The sequence below is a fragment of the Bos indicus x Bos taurus genome, chromosome 5, assembly GCF_003369695.1.
Source record: "Bos indicus x Bos taurus breed Angus x Brahman F1 hybrid chromosome 5, Bos_hybrid_MaternalHap_v2.0, whole genome shotgun sequence".
In the NCBI taxonomy this organism is placed as follows: Eukaryota; Metazoa; Chordata; class Mammalia; order Artiodactyla; family Bovidae; genus Bos; species Bos indicus x Bos taurus.
In genome coordinates, this window is record NC_040080.1 from 78,479,077 (window position 1) to 78,491,973 (window position 12,897).

Here is a 12,897-nt window from a genome sequence, read left to right on the forward strand (position 1 = left end):
GGGGTGTAATATAAGGCAGAGGGCATAATAGGAAGAGCATGTGATTGATCTTAGGAAACCTGGCTCTAGTCCCTGTTCCTTTATTATTCTGACACTTTCAGAGTCTTTGTTTTGTCATCTTTAAAACAGGAGAAAAAAAAAAAAAAACAAGCTGATTAGAAGGTGTCTAATTGGCTTCCTGGGTGGCACTAGTGGTAAAGAACCCGCCTGCCAGTGCAGGAGATGGAAGAGACACTGGTTCAATCCCTGGGTTGAGAAGATACCCTGGAAGATGTCATAGGGGCTTCCCTGGTGGCTCAGAGGTTAAAGCTTCTGCCTGCAACGTGGGAAACCTGGGTTCGATCCCTGGGTCGGGAAGATCCCCTGGAGAAGGAAATGGCAACCCACTCCAGTATTCTTGCCTGGAGAATCCCATGGACGGAGGAGCCTGGTGGGCTCCAGTCCACAGTGTCGCAAAGAGTAGGACGCAACTGAGCCAACTTAACTTAACTTTCAGTATTCTTTGCCAGGAAAATCCCATGGACAGAGGAATCTGTCAAACTCCAGTCCACAGGGTCGCAAAGAGTTGAACATGACTGAAGCAGCTTAGCATATACAGCAATGAGGATTTACTCTCAATCTGCAAAGAGTCATACAAATGTTAGTTACTACAATCATTAGAGAAAAAAGCCATAGCAAAAGGTCAGTCATTAAGCAGTAAAGACCAGAACTAGAGCAATCACAATGTGAATCACTAAGGACTGGCAAGGAGAAAAAGTATGAGAGACACCAATGAGAAAGAAGCAACAAGATTTGGCCACAACCAGAGGTAGGTGAAAAGAAGAAAAATTTTAAAAACGTAAGTACCAGAAGACACAATGACAACGGACAGAGTAATGAAAAACTACTACAGTATTAAATTGTGGAAAAAAATATTAAACATGAACATAACATCTAATAATACTAAAACCATGTGTGTGTGTTTAGTAGCCCAGTCATGTTCAAATCTCTGTGACCCCATGGACTGTAGCCCACCAGGTCCCTCTGTCCATAGGATTTCCCAGGCAAGAGTACTGAAGTGGGTTGCCATTTCCTCCTCCAGGTCTCCTGCATTTTCAGCACTGGCAGCCTGGTTCTTTACCACTAGCGCCACCTGGGAAGGCCAAAACCATGTTAAGATGGCATAAAATTATCAAGTGGATACAATTTTGTTCAGTCATGATTATACTTTGTTATATGATACTAGCACCTGTTGGAGAAGGCAATGGCACCCCATTCCAGTACTCTTGCCTGGAAAATCCCATGGATGGAGGAGCCTGGTAGGCTGCAGTCCATGGGGTCACTAAGAGTCGGACACGACTAAGCAACTTCACTTTGACTTTTCACTTTCATGCACTGGAGGAGGAAATGGCAACCCACTCCAGTATTCTTGCCTAGAGAATCCCAGGGACAGAGGAGCCTGGTGGGCTGCTGTCTATGGGGTCGCATAGAGTCAGACACGACTGAAGTGACGCAGCAGCAGCAGTACCTGTAGGTTTTCAAATCTTACTAAATTTTGACCTATTTTTATGATATTACAAAACAACAAACAATGAATGTTTGTTGAAACAATCAATGAATCAGCTGGCTTTTTAAATTTTTTATTGAAGTATAAAATGTTGTGTTAGATTCAAATGTACAGCAGAGTGAATCAGCTATTCAGTTCAGTTCAGTTGCTCAGTCATGTCCGACGCTTTCTGATCCCATGAATCACAGCACACCAGGCCTCCCTGTCCATCACCAACTCCCAGAGTCCACCCAAACTCATGTCCATCGAGTCGGTGATGCCATCCAGCCATCTCATCTTCTGTTGTCCCCTTCTCCTCCTGCCCCAATCCCTTCCAGCATCAGGGTCTTTTCCAATGAGTCAACTCTTTGCATGAGGTGGCCAAAGTATTGGAGTTTCAGGTTCAACATCAGTCTTTCCAACGAACACCCAGGACTGATCTCCTTTAGAATGGACTGGTTGGATCTCCTTGCAGTCCAAGGACTCTCAAGAGTCTTGTCCAACACCACAGTTCAAAAGCATCAATTCTTCGGTGCTCAGCTTTCTTCACAGTCCAATTCTCACATCTATACATGACCACTGGAAAAACCATAGCCTTGACTAAACAGACCTTTGTTGGCAAAGTAATGTCTCTGCTTTTTATTATGCTATCTAGGTTGGTCATAACTTTCCTTCCAAGGAGTAAGCATCTTTTAATTTCATGGCTGCAATCACCATCTGCAGTGATTTTGGAGCCGAAAAAAATAAAGTCTGACACTGTTTCGACTGTTTCCCATCTATGTATACATATATCCCATCATTTTTGGATTTTCTTCCCATTTAGGTCACCACAGAGCAGTCAGTAGAGTTCCCTATGCCATACAGTAGATTCTTATTAGTTATCTATTTTATTCATAGTATCAATAGTGTATTTATCTTAATCCCAATCTCACAATTCATCTCATAACCCCGTTCTTTATGTCTGTGTGTCTATTTCTGATTTGTAAATAAGATCGTATAAACCAATTTGTTCAAATCCACATATATGAGTTAATGTATGCTATTTGTTTTTCTCTTTCTGACTTACTTCACTCTGTATGACAGACTCTAGGTCCATCCACACCTCCACATAAAAATGTTTCTTTTTATGACTGAGTACTATCCTATTACATATATCTTCTTCATCCATTCCTCTGCTGATGGACCTGCTGTTTCCATATCCTGGTTTGGATAGGTGACTCCACATATGGTTTTTCCATATTCTGGCTATTATAAATAGTGGTGCAATGAACACAGGTGCATGTGTCTCTCTGAATTATGGTTTTCTCTGGGTATATACCCAGTACTAGGATAGTTGAGTCAAATAGCAGCTCTATTTTTCATCTTTTTTTATATTTTTCATCTTTTTTCAATTTTTTTCATATAAAAATGTATTTTTCACCATTTAAGCAACCTCCATACTGTTCTCCATAGTGGCTGTACCACCAACCATGTAAGAAGGTTCCCTTTTCTCCATAGACTATCCAGGATTTGTTGTTTATAGATTCTGATGATGGCCATTCTGACAGGTGTGAGGTGATACCTCATTGTAGCTTTGATTTACACTTCTCTAATGACTAGTGATGCTGAGTATCTTTGCATGTGTTTTTTGGCCATCTGTGTGTCTCCTTTGGAGCAATGTCTATTTAGGTCTTCTGTCCATTTTATGATTGGATTAAATTTTATATACAGAAAGAGCTGCCTGAGCTCTTTGTGTATTTTTGAGATTAATCCTTTGTCAGTTGCTTTGTTTGCAAATATCATCTCCCTTTCTGAGGTTTGTCTTTTTGTTTTGTTTATGATTTCCTTTGCTGTGCAAAAGCTTTTAAGTTTAATAGGGTCCTGTTTTTTTTTTTTTTTTTTTTTGAAGGAGGGGGTTATTCTCATTACTCTAGGATCAAAAAAGATCTTGCTGCAATTTGTGTCAAAGCCTGTTCTGCCTATGTTTTCCTCTAAGAGTTTTACAGTGTCCACCTTTACATTTAGGTTTTAATCCATTTTGACTTTATTTTCATGTAGATGTTATTGAGTGTTTAAATTTCATTCTTTTACATAAAGCTGTCCAGTTTCCCAGCACCACTAATTGAAGAGGATATCTTTACTCAGTTGTATATTCTAGACTCCTTTGTCATAGATTAGGTGACCATAGGTGCATAGGTTTATCTCCGGGATTTCTGTATTGTACCACTGATCTATATTTCTGTTTTCGTGACAGAACCATATTGGATTGATTACGGTAACCCTGTAGTATACTCTGAACTGAGGGAGCCTGATTTTTCCAGCTCTGTTTTTTTCCCCCTCAAGATTGCTCTTGATATTCAAGGTCTTTTGTGTTTCCACACTAACTAATTTTTTTTTTTTTTTTTGTAGTTCTGTGAAAAATTCCATTGATCATTTCATAGGGATTCCCTTACTGTCATTTACACAATATCGATTCTTCTACTCCAAGAACATGGTAGATCTATCTCTTTGTGTTATCTTTCATTTCTTTCAGCATAATTTTATAGTTTTCTGTGTACTGGTCTTTCATCTCCTTAAGTGGATTTATTCCTAGGTATGTAATTTTTATTGTTGCAATGGTAAAAGGGATTATTTCCTTAATTTCACTTTCACTAATTGATCTTTCATTGTTAGTATAATGAATGCAAGAGATTTCTGTGTTTTAATTTTGTATCCTGTGACTTTACTAAACTCCTTGATTAGCTTTAGTAGTTTTCTTGGTGGCATCTTTAGGATTTTCTATGCGTAGTTTCATGGCACTCTGCAAACAGTGACAGTTTTACTTCTTTGCCAACCTGTATTCCTTTTATTTCTTTATCTTTGCTTGTCATGGCTAGGACTTCCAAAACTATATTGAATAATAGTGATGAGAGTAACCTCCTTTGCCTTGTTCTTGATTTTACAGGAACTACTTTCAGTTTTTCACCACTGAGATTAGTGTTTGCTATAGGTTTGTCACATGTGGCTTTTATTATGTTGAGATAGGTTCCCTCAGTGTCCACCTTCTGTAGAGTTCTTACCATAAACTGGTGTTGAATTTTGTCCAGAGTTTTTCCTGCATTTATGGAGATAATCATATGGTTTTTATTCTTCAGTCTGTTGATGTGTTATAAGCCTGGTGTGCTGCAGTCTACGGGGTCACAAACAGTTGAACATGACTGAACAACAACAATCACACTGACTAGTTGGCAGATACTGATCGTTGCATCCCTGGGATAAATCCTATTTGATCATGGTGTACGATCCTTTTAATGCGTTGTTAGATTCTGTTTAGCAATATTTTGTTGAGAATTTTAACATCTATGTTCATTAATGATACTGGCCTGAAATTTTCTTTTTTTGTGTTTTCATTGTGTGTTTTGGTATCAGGGTGATGATGGCCTTCTAGAATGAGCGGGAGTGTTCTTTTCTCTAAAGTTTTTTGGAAGAGTTTCAAAAGGGTAAGTGTTAACTCTTCTCTAAATGTTTCACCTGTGAAGGCGTCTGGTTCTTAACCTTTGTTCATTGGAAGACTTTGATCACACTGCTTGTAATTTGTCTATTCATATTTTCTATTTCTGATTCAGTCTTGGAATGTTGTACTTTTCTATGAATTAGATCATTTATCATAGGTTGTCCAATTTATTGGCATATAGTTACTGATAGTAGTCTTTTATGATCCTTTGTATGTCTATGGTGTTAGTTGTAACTTCTGTTTGATTTCTAATTTTAGTAACTTGATTCCTCTCCCTTTTTTTCTTGATGAGTCTGGCTGAAGGCTTATCAACTGTGTTTATCTTCTCAAAAAAACAGCTTTTAGTTGCACTGGTGTTCACAATTATTTTCTTCATCTCTATTTCATTTATTTCTGCTATGATCATTATAATTATTTTTCATCTGCCAACTTTGGGTTTGTTTGTTTGTTTGTTTTTAATTTTATTTTATTTTTAAACTTTACATAAGTGTATTAGTTTTGCCAAACATCAAAATGAATCCACCACAAGTATACATGTGTTCCCCATCCTGAACCCTCCTCCCTCCTCCCTCCCCATACCATCCCTCTGGGTCGTCCCAGTGCACCAGCCCCAAGCATCCAGTATAGTGCATCGAACCTGGACTGGCATCTCGCTTCATACATGATATTTTACATGTTTCAATGCCATTCTCCCAAATCTTCCCACCCTCTTCCTCTCCCTCAGAGTCCATAAGACTGTTCTATACATCAGTGTCTCTTTTGCTGTCTCGTACACAGGGTTATTGTTACCATCTTTCTAAATTCCATATATATGCGTTAGTATACTGTATTGGTGTTTTTCCTTCTGGCTTACTTCACTCTGTATAATAGGCTCCAGTTTCATCCACCTCATTAGAACTGATTCAAATGTATTCTTTTTAATGGCTGAGTAATACTCCATTGTGTATATGTACCACTGCTTTCTTATCCATTCATCTGCTGATGGACATCTAGGTTGCTTCCATGTCCTGGCTATTATAAACAGTGCTGCAATGAACTTTGGGGTACACGTGTCTCTTTCCCTTCTGGTTTCCTCAGTGTGTACGCCCAGCAGTGGGATTGCTGGATCATAAGGCAGTTCTATTTCCAGTTTTTTAAGGAATCTCCACACTGTTCTCCATAGTGGCTGTACTAGTTTGCATTCCCACCAACAGTGTAGGAGGGTTCCCTTTTCTCCACACCCTCTCCAACATTTATTATTTGTAGACTTTTGGATCGCAGCCACTCTGACTGGTGTGAAATGGTACCTCATAGTGGTTTTGATTTGCATTTCTCTGATAATGAGTGATGTTGAGCATCTTTTCATGTGTTTGTTAGCCATCTGTATGTCTTCTTTGGAGAAATGTCTATTTAGTTCTTTGGCCCATTTTTTGATTGGGTCATTTATTTTTCTGGAGTTGAGCTGTAGGAGTTGCTTGTATATTTTTGAGATTAGTTGTTTGTCAGTTGCTTCATTTGCTATTATTTTCTCCCATTCTGAAGGCTGTCTTTTCACCTTGCTAATAGTTTCCTTTGATGTGCAGAAGCCTTTAAGGTTAATTAGGTCCCATTTGTTTATTTTTGCTTTTATTTCCAATATTCTGGGAGGTGGGTCATAGAGGATCCTGCTGTGATGTATGTCAGAGAGTGTTTTGCCTATGTTCAAAAAATATGGAACGCTTCACGAATTTGCGTGTCATCCTTGCGCAGGGGCCATGCTAATCTTCTCTGTATCATTCCAATTTTAGTATATGTGCTGCTGAAGCGAGCACCAACTTTGGGTTTTGTTTGTTCTTCTTTCTCTACTTGCTTTAGGAGTAAGGTTAGGTTGTCTATATGTGATTTTTCTTGTTTCTTGAGGTAAGATTGTATTGCTATAAATGTCACATTTAGAAATGCTTTTGCTGCCTTTTGTAAGTTTTGGAGTGTCATGTTTTCACTCTCCTTTGTTTCTAAGTATTTTTTAATTTCCTCTTTGATTTCTTCAGTTATTTCTTATTTAGAAATTTATTTATTTCTTATTTAGCATATTGTTTAGCCTCCAAGTATTTGTGCTTTTTTACACTTTCTTCCCCAGTAATTGATTCTAATCTCATAGTACTGTGGTCAGAAGAGATGCTTGAAATGATTTCAGTTTTCCTAAATTTACTGAGGCTTTATTTGTGACCCAAAACGTGATCTATTCTAGAGACTGTTCCACATGTACTTCAGAAGAAAGTGTGTTATGCTGCTTTCCAATGGAATTTCCTATAAATACCAATTAGGTCTACCTGTTCTAATGTGTGTAATTTAAAGCTTCTTTCTTCTTATTTTCTCTCTGGATGTTGGTGTAAGTGGAGTACCCCACTATTATTAAAGTACCCCACTATTATTGTGTTACTGTGAATTCCCTTTCTATGGCTGTTAGCATTTGCCTTATGTATTGAGGTGTTCCTATGTAGGGTGCATAAATATTTACCATTGCTATATATTCTTCTTGGATTGATCCCTTAATCATTATGTAGTGGCCTACCTTGTCCCCTTCTACCAATCTTTACTTTAAAGACTATTCTGACTGATATCAGTACTGCCACTCCATCATTCTTTTCATTTCCATTTACATGGAATATCTTTTGCCAACCACTCACTTTCAGTCTGTAGGTGTCCCTGGGTCTGAACTGGGTCTCTCATAGACTATATATATATATATGCTGGGAGCCAGCACAGGAGATCCCACCCATGACAAGGTCATGCAGAAGAGACCTTACAGGCAAGGCGGATCAGGACTCGAGGGACTCCCTGGACATGCTCGAGCATCGACCCCGAAACCAAAGTCTGTCTGTCTACTGTTTACTATATTATGCCTTTCACCAACTCTTCTGACATTAACAGGGGGCTATCTCCGACCACCTTCCTCTGAAGAAAATCAACTTAGGCTTCTAATTAATAAGTCTCCTGGGCTTGAAAGGAGCTTTCAATTCTAACCCCTCTGTTAGCATTTTAGCTTGCTTGGCAGGTTTATCCATACTCTTGCAACTAATGCATATGATTGTTCACAACACCCCAAGCATAACCTTTGAGCGATAAAAAAGCTTTATTAGAATAATATTGCATTGTTGAGCCAATGTTTGCTACCAAGTTTCCTTATCCCTTATCCAATGTGCGCTTGGGAGTGCATTAGTTAATATAGTTGGAATGTGAGAAAAAAAGCAGTAGCCTTGGCACTAGCAACATAAGACCCTTGAGTTAATAAGTTCTTTCTTTGTTGTAACTCACTGCACCTTTGCTCCATAAGAATGTAACTTTATTCAATACTTTCTGAGGGAGACACAGATTAGAAAAATAAAGAAGAAACACTTTAAGGGAAAACAAGTTTTCTGGTTAACCAACCTTTATCAGAAAAAGGTCATAAAATGTTAATAGGCCTCCGGGCCAGAAGATAATGTACTTAACACAAAGAGCCTTGTAAATGGAAAGGTATGCAAAAAACATCCTGGTCCTGATGAAGATCAAACTGATGTAATGTTGAGCTGACTCCGCATGACTCTGTATCTTTCACTTCTGGAAATGTGTAACTTAGGGTATAAAAGCTCCTTTTGAAAATAAAGCTGCAGACCCGGGTTCATCAGAGCTTGGTCTCCCCGTGTCATTCTTTCTCTCTCTCTTTTTCTCTCTCTCTCGCTGACGCTGTCATCCTGAGGGATTCCCTGGATCCTGCCAGGGCTGGACCCCGGTACATATATATATATATATTTGGGTCTTGTTTTTGTATCCATTCAGCCAGTACAGGTCTTTTAGTTAAAGTATTTAATCAATTTACATTTAAAGTAATTATTGATATGTATGTTCCTATTTTGTTGCTGTTTTTTAGTTGATAAGTTATGTCCAACTCTTTGCAATCCCATAGACTGCAGCATGTCAGGCTCTTTTTGTGCTCCACTGTCTCACAAAGTTTGCTCAAATTCATATACATTGAGTTGATAATACTATCTAACCATCTCATCCTCTGCCTTCCACTTTTCCTTTTTGCATCCATCTTTCCCAACATCAGAATCGCTTTCAATGAGTAAGCTCTTTGCATCAGGTAGCCAAAGTACTGGAGCTTCAGCAACAGTCCTTCCAGTGAACATTCAGGGTTGATTTCCTTTAGGATTGACTAGTTTGATCTCCTTACAGCCCAGGGGATTCAAAAGAGTCTTCCCAAACACAACTCAAAAGCATCAGTTATTAGGAACTTAGTCTTCCTTATGGTCCGACTGTCATATCCACACATGACAACTGGAAAAACCATAGCTTTAATCATATGAACCTTTGTTAGCAAAGTGATGTCTCTGCTTACTAATACTCTGTCTAGGTTTGTCATAGCTTTCCTTCCAAGGAGCAAGTGTCTTTTAATTTCGTGGCTGCAGTCACCATCCAGTGATTTTGAAGCCCAAGAAAATAAAATCTGTCACCGCTTCCATCTTTTCCCCTTCTGTTTGAATGCTGAGTATTAAGCCAGCTTTTTCACTCTCCTCTTTCACCCTCATCAAGAGGCTCTTTAGTTCCTCTTCAGATTCTGCCATTAGAGTGGTATCATCTGCATATCTGAAGTTGATGGTATTTCTCACAGCAATCTTGATTCCAGCTTGTGAGACATCCAGCCCAGCATTTCACATGATATACTATGCTTAGAAGTTAAATAAGAACAGTGAACATATACACCCTTGTCCTACTTCTTTCCCAATTTTGAATCAGTCAGCTGTTCCACATCTGATTCTGAATGTTGCTTCTTAACTCACATACAGGTTTCTCAGGAGATAGTCAAGGTGGTCTTGTATTCCCCTCTCTACGGATTTTCCACAATTTGTTATGATCGACAAGTCAAAGACTTTAGTCATGAAGCAGATGTTTTTTCCTGGAACTCTCTTGCTTTATCTATGATTGAACAAATGCTGGCAATTTGATCTCTGGTTCCTCTGCCTCTTTGAAACCCAGCTTGTGCATCTGGAAGTTCTTGGTTCATGTACTGCTGAAACTAGCTTGAAGGATTTTGAGCATAACCTTGCTAGCATGTGAAATCAGCACCACTGTATGGCAATTTGAACATTTCTTAGCATTGCTCTTGTTTGAGTTTGGAATGAAAACTGACCTTTTCCAGTCCTGTGGCCACTGAGGAGTTTTTCCATTTGCTGAAATACTGAATGCTGCACTTTAACACCATAAACTCAGGATTTTAAATAGCTCAGCTGGAATTTGTCACCTCTACTAGCTTTGTTCACAGTAATGCTTCCTAAGTCCCACTTGACTCCACATTCCAAGATGTCTGGATCTAGGTGAGTGATCATATCACTGTGGTTATCTCGGTCATTAAGACCTTTTTTGAATATTCTTCTGTGTATTCTTGACATCTCTTCTGCTTCTATTAAGTCCTTACCATTTCTGTCCTTCATCATGCCTGACCTTACACGAAATTTTGCCTTGATATCTCCAATTTTCTTGACAAGCTCTCTAGATTTTCCCATTCTATTGTTTTCCTCTACTTCAATGCACTGTTCATTATAGAAAGCCTTCTTATCTCTCTTTATTATTCTCTGAAACTGTGTAGTTGAGTACATCTTTCCATTTGTTTCTTGCCTTTTATTGGTTTTCTTTTCTCAGCTATTTGTAAAGCTCCTCAGACAACCACTTTGCCTTTTTGCATTTTTCTTTGGGATGGTTTTGGTCACTGCCTTCTCCACAATTTTACAATCTTCCTTCCATAGTTCTTCAGGCATTCTGTCTACCAGATCTAATCCCTTGAATCTATTCTTCAGCTCCACTCCATAATTATAAAATATTTGATTAAGTCATACCTGAATGGTCTAGTGGTTTTCCCCTACTTTCTTCATTATAAGCCTGAGTTTTGCAATAAGGAGCTCATGATCTGAGCCACAGTCACCTCCCTATCTTGTTTTTTTGCTTACTGTATAGAGCTTCTCCATCTTGGCGACAAAAAAATATAATCAATCTGACTTTGGTATTGATCATCTGGTGATGTCAATGTGTAGTCATCTTATGTGTTGTTGGAAGAGGATGTTTTCTATGATCAGTGTGTTCTCTTGACAAAACTGTTAGCTTTTTCCCTGCTTCATTTTGTACTCCAAGGCCAAATTTGCCTGTTATTCCAGGGATATCTTGAGTTCTTACTTTTGCATCCCAATCTTCTATGATGAAAAGGACATCTTTTTTTTCGTGTTAGTTCTAGAATGTCTTGTTGTCTTCATCAAGCCAGTCAACTTCAGCTTCTACGGCATCAGTGGTTGGGACACAGACTTGGATTACTGTGGTGTTGAATGGTTTGCCTTGGAAACGAACCAAAATAATTCTGTTGTTTTTGAAGTTGCACCCCCATACTGCATTTCAGACTCTTTATTGACTATAAGGACTATTCCATTTCTTCTAAGAGATTCTTGCCCATGGTAGTAGGTGTAATGTTAATCTGAATTAAATTAGATGAACATTAATTCCAATCCATTTAGGTTTACTAATTCCTAAGATGTCAACGTTCAATCTTGTCACCCTCTGCTTGACCATGTCCAATTTACCTTGATTCAGGGAACAACATTACAGATTCCTATGCAATACTGTTCTTACAGCACTGGACTTTACTTTCAAGACCAGACACATCCACAACTGAGTGTCATTTCCACTTTGGCCTAGCTGCTTCATTATTTCTGGACCTATTAGTAATTGCCCTCCACTATTCAAGGCAATGGCACCCCACTCCAGTACTCTTGCCTGGAAAATCCCATGGGCGGAGGAGCCTGGTAGGCTGCAGTCCATGGGGTCGCTAAGGGTTGGACATGACTGAGTGACTTCACTTTCACTTTTCACTTTCATGCATTGGGGAAGGAAATGGCAACCCACTCCAGTGTTCTTGCCTGGAGAATCCCAGAGATGGCAGAGCCTGGTGGGCTGCCGTCTATGGGGTCATAGAGAGTCTGACATGACTGAAGTGACTTAGCAGCATTCCCCAGTAACATAGTGAACCCCTTCAAACCAGGGGCCTCATCCTCTAGTGTCTTATCTTTTTGCCTTTTCATACTGTTCATGGGGGTCTCCAGGCAAGAATACTGGAGTGGTTTGCCACTTCCCCCTCCAGTGGACCATGTTTTGTCAGAACTCTTCTCTATGACCCATCCATCTTGGGTGGCCTTGCAGAGAATAGCTTATAGCTTCACTGAATTATGTAAGCCCCTTCACCAGGACAAGGCTGTGGTCCATGAAGGGGGTGTTCCAGTTACCATTTTATTAATTGTTTCTGATTTGTTTTTGTAGGTCATTTTTTTCTCTTGTGTTTCTTGCCTAGATAAGTCCTTTTAGCATTTCTTGCAAAGCTTGTCTGATGGTGCTGAATTCTTTAAGCTTTTTTATGTATGTAAGACTTTTAACTTTTCTGTCAAATCTAAATGCTGGTAAAGTAATCTTAGTTGTAGGTTTTCCCCTTTCATCATTTTAAATATATCCTGCCACTCCCTTCCAGCCTGCAGTTTCTGCTGAAAGATAGTTGATAACCCTATGGGGATTCCCCTCTATCTTATCTGTTGCTTTTTGATTGATGCTTTTAATATTTTTTCTTTGTATTTAATCTTGATAGTTTGATTAATATGTGTCTTGGCATGTTTCTCCTTGGCTTTATCCCCTATGGGGCTCTCTGCACATCTTGGATTTGACTCTTTTTTTTTTTCCATGTTAAGGAAGTTTTCAACTACAATCTCTTCAAATATTTTCTCAGACCCTTCTCTTTCTCTTCTTCTGGGACTCCTATAATCAATGTTTAATGTTATCCCAGAGGTTTTTAAGACTGTCTTGAATTCTTTTCTTTATTCTCTTCTGAGCAGTTTTTCTGCACAAATTCTAGCTTCTGGCTCACTTATCCATT

The 12,897-nt window shown here is 38.9% G+C and overlaps 1 protein-coding gene and 1 non-coding gene across 15 annotated transcripts in view; both read right to left on the bottom strand.

Annotated features, from left to right (window-relative positions):
• The window catches only part of KIF21A (kinesin family member 21A), a 186,204-nt gene that overhangs the window by 141,469 nt on the left and 31,838 nt on the right, over nucleotides 1-12,897 (bottom strand). The window lies entirely within an intron of this gene.
• Nucleotides 6,681-6,787, bottom strand: LOC113893883. The gene has a single exon (XR_003511396.1). It is a non-coding gene; the product is annotated as a U6 spliceosomal RNA (small nuclear RNA).